This window comes from Chionomys nivalis, chromosome X (assembly GCF_950005125.1).
Source record: "Chionomys nivalis chromosome X, mChiNiv1.1, whole genome shotgun sequence".
NCBI lineage: Eukaryota > Metazoa > Chordata > Mammalia > Rodentia > Cricetidae > Chionomys > Chionomys nivalis.
Window position 1 is genome coordinate 37,394,679 of NC_080112.1, and position 4,501 is coordinate 37,399,179.

Sequence of the window (4,501 nt, forward strand, 5' to 3'; positions counted from 1 at the left end):
TCTATATCTATTGTCATGCACAAAACTCAAGTCCAAATGGAGCCTTCAACATAAAGCCATCCACACTGAACCTCATAGAAGAGAAAGTGGGAAGTACACTTGAACGCATTGGCAAAGGAGACCACTTCCCAAATATAACTCCAGTAGCACAGACACTGAAAGAAACTTCCGTAAAGCAAAGGACATGATCAACAAAACAAAACAGCAACCTACAGAATGGGAAAAGATCTTCACCAACCCCACATAGGACACAGGTTTGATCTCCAAAATATACAAAGAACTCAAGATCACCAAAAGAACAAATAATCCAATAAAAAATGGAGTACAAACCTAAACATAGAATTCTCAACAGAGGAATCTAAAATGGCTGAAAGACACTTAAGGAAATGTTCAACATCCTTAGCCATCATAAAAACGCAAATCAAAACAACTCTGAGATTCCATCTTACACCTGTAAGAATGGCCAAGATCAAAAACACTGATGACAACTCATGCTGGAGAGGTTATGAGTAAAGGGAACACTCCTTCATTGCTGGTGGGGTTGAAAGCTGGTACAGCCCCTTTGGATATCAGTATGGCAATTTCTCAGAAAATCAGGAAACAACCTTCCTCAAGATCCAGCAATACCACTTTTGGGTATATATGCAAAGAATGCTCAATTGTTACACAAGGACATGTGCTCAACTATGTTCATAGTAGCTTTGCTTGTCATAGCCAGAACCTGGAAACAACCTAAATGCCCCTCGACTAATGAATGAATAAGGAAAATGTGGTACATTTACACAATGGAGTACTACACAGCAGAAAAAATAATGACATCTTGAAATTTGTGGGCAAATGGATGGATCTACAAAACATCATATTGAAAGAGGTAACCCAGACCCAGAAAGACAAATATAATATGTACTCACTCATAAGTGGCTTTTAGACATAAAGCAAATAAAAACAAGCCTATAATTCATAATTCCAGAGAACCTAGGCAACAAAGAGGACATGGATCTAATCTACATGGGAAGTAGAAAAAGACAAGATTTCCTGAGTAAATTGGGAGTGTGAGGATCATGGGAGAGGGTAGAAGGGAAGGGGAGAGAGAGGTGAGCAGAAAAAAATATATAGCCCAATAAAAACAATTAACAAAAACTTGAGTTTCTCCTACTTATAATTTGTTCTGACTGTACCTTGGACTTCCTGGAATTTGACTTGGTCCAGAACCCCAACTGTACCTTGACCTCCACCCTCATATGATAAGACATTCTGCTAATTCATTTTGAAATGTTCTGTCAAGTTCCTACATAACCAAGATTCCCCTGGGAATTCCCCAACCCTTGAAAATCCCCTAGTCTTGCAGCTTTGTAGCTATAAAACCCCACTTCTCCTATGTTCAGGTAGTCCTCTTAAATTCCAAATTTAGGGAGATGTAGTCACCAGACCAGCTATATTCTGCTCACATAATAAATCTTACTATAAATTGGACTAATTTGGGTCTTTACTCTTGTTCTCTGGGGTTGACAGTAGCTAGGAAGCCCAGACAAGATGGGACTGGAGTCCAAGCATATAATCTTTAAAGGACAAACTTCCAGCAACCCAGTGCTTCCACCCAGGCCTTTCCTTACACAGTTCCAACACATCCCAATAGTCTATTCAGAATTTGAATCTATCATTGTATTAATCTATGGATGAAGGCATAGTGTTATGAAGAGTTAGTTTTAATTATTAACTTGACAGAATCTAGAATCACCTGGGACGAGAATACCAGTGAAAGATTATGTAGATGAGGCTGGCATGTCTATGGAGGATTATATTGATTACATTATTTAAGTATGAAGACTAGCCTACTAGTAGGTGGCACCATTTCCTAGGCAGGAGATCCTTAACTGTCTAAGAGTGGAGAAAACAAGCTCAGGACAAGTAGACATATATTAATTCCTTCTTCTTTGCTTCTTGACTACCATGTAATGTGACCAGCTGTCTCTAGCTCCTGCTACTGTGACTTCCCTGAAACAAAGGTGTTTTTGTTCATTGCTTCTTCATCTTGATTATTTTGATTTTGAGAAAGTGTCTGACTGGCCTGAAACTTGCTATATAGACCAGACTGGCCTCAAATTAATAGAGATCTTCCTGCCTCTGAATCCCAAGTGTTGGAATTAAGGGAATACGACATCACAACTGGCTCCACCTTGAGTGTTGAGACAGGATCTTTCACTGAACTGACAGCTTGAATCTTCATTTAAACTGGTTGACAACAAAACCCTCAGGATACTCTTTCCACCTCCCAATTCTGGAATTACTGGTGTGTGTCCACCCACTCAGCTCTTTACATGAGTGCTAGGGATCTGAAGATAGGTCTTTGTGTTTTTGTGGCAAGCACTTCATTGACTAAACCATCTCCTCAGCCTCAAGGTCTATTTTTATGGTTTGTACAACTCCTTGAATTTTTTGACTTCTGCTTTTTAAATTTTTAATCATAGTTCCCCAAAACAATTTATTATTTTTAAATGTATGCTTTTCTCTCTTTCTCATTTTGTATAATTTCTACTAATCTATCTTTAGTTTGCTGGCTCATTCCTTTGTCTCCATTCTGCCATTGCACACATCAAGGTGACTTCTAATTTTAACTGTTGTATTTTGCAGCTCTGAACTTGTTGTGTGGTTCACAACTGTATCTTTATAAACAGAGACTGTGTGCTCATCTCCCGGTTGTTCAGACCATAATAATCACACAGAAACTATATTAATTACAACACTGCTTGGTCCACAGCTCAGGCATATTTCTGGCTAGCTCTTATATCTTAAATTAACCCATTTCTATTATTTTGCATTTTACCACAAGGCTCGTGGTTTGTTGCCTCATTCTTCTTCGGTAACTACATGATGTCTTTTTCCTTTGGCAGCTACATGTCATCTCCTTGGCTTCAACTACTCTCTTTCTATATCTCTGTTTGTATTTCCCGCCTGGCTTTATTCTGCTAAGCCATTGGCCAAAACAACTTTATTCATTAACCAATAAAAGAAACACATATACAGAAAGGGCTGCCCACATCGTATCTTTTTTTCTTTGATGAAACTTTGTGTTTTTCAGCAGTTTAAAGAATGTTCATGACTACTTGTTGGATCACTTATACGGGCATTACTTTTAAATCATTGTGAAACAGTTTCAAGGCTGTGTCATCTTGGTGTTGGCTACTGTTGATTGTCTTCACTTGCGCAATTTTAAAGTTTCATAGTTCATGGTAGAGTTAGTATATTTTATTATGTTCTAGATAATTTTCATATTACAGTGTAAAGATTCTGGTTTCTATTTGAGTATTCTAGGATAGAAGACAATCTTTATAGGTTAAGAAAACATAATATTATTCCACATTTCTGGGATGTGATCCAAATACACATTTACTTCTCTGTCTCTGCAGCACTGTTTGGATCTGTTCACATATGTGCTGCCCAGAAATTACTGTCAAATCTAGGTGGGGTTCAATTCCCAAGTATTTCTCTGTTGTTTCTGTTCAGTTTCACATTTGAGTTGCTAATAGGTCAGCACAGAATTTCATAAGCAGATTTTTAAAATTACTTTCTTTACTTCCCTTCTCTTGGTAATTTTCAGCCACTTCCTAGTTAAGAGGAAGAAGGATATAGATTTCTTGATGATGCATACCAGAAGCAGGACAAGTAGAATCAACTTACTCCATTGAGAAAACTGTTCTTTATTTGGTCCTCTAGCAATCAGGAATGAGTGAGCTTTTATGAAGACATGATTTTTGTGTGCCTATTGACATTTCTGGATTTGTGACCTCTCTACTGCCCAGTCCATGATATTAAGGATATACACAAAACAAAGCAGAGAACTAACTACTATGGTGCTGCTCTTGTACTGTTGAGTTTTGCTTGTTTGTTTGAGACAGGGTCTTACTCTGTAGACCAGACTGTACTAGAACTCACTGTGTAACACAAGGTAGCCTTGAATTCATGGTGATCATCCTGCCTCACTTTTCCATGTGTTAGAATAATATGTATAGCTCACAATGTCTGGATACCAGAGTACTTCTTAAGCCCCATATTTCACTTCAGTGCACTTCTGAGTTGTCTAATGACCACAAAACTCTTTTACCAAGTGTGTGCAGATTGTTTACTATAAATTAATGAGAGGAGAACTCAAAGTCGTGCTCGCTTCGGCAGCACATACACTAAAATTGGAGCGATACAGAGAAGATGAGCATGGCCCCTGCGCAAGGGTGACACGCAAATTCGTGAAGCGTTCCATATTTTTATCGAGAGGGAGGGGGAATGGTGTAGGGGGAGGAGAAGAGGAGTGGGGATAAGGGGAGGGGAGTGGGGGGAGGGGGCAATATTTGGGAGGAGGGGAGGGAAATGGGAAACGGGGAGCAGGTGGAAATTTTAATTAAAAAAAGAATAAAAATAAATAAAAATAAAAAAAAGAACTCAAAGTCCATTATCATTCCTTTGAACCCTGGTCCCAGATAGTCAACATTTTTAGTTACCTAATCCA

The 4,501-nt window shown here is 38.5% G+C and overlaps 1 non-coding gene across 1 annotated transcript; it reads left to right on the plus strand.

Moving 5' to 3' along the window:
• The first annotated feature begins 4,154 nt into the window (after positions 1-4,154).
• Positions 4,155-4,261, plus strand: LOC130868773 (U6 spliceosomal RNA). The gene has a single exon (XR_009056575.1). It is a non-coding gene; the product is annotated as a U6 spliceosomal RNA (small nuclear RNA).
• Positions 4,262-4,501: the final 240 nt, after the last annotated feature.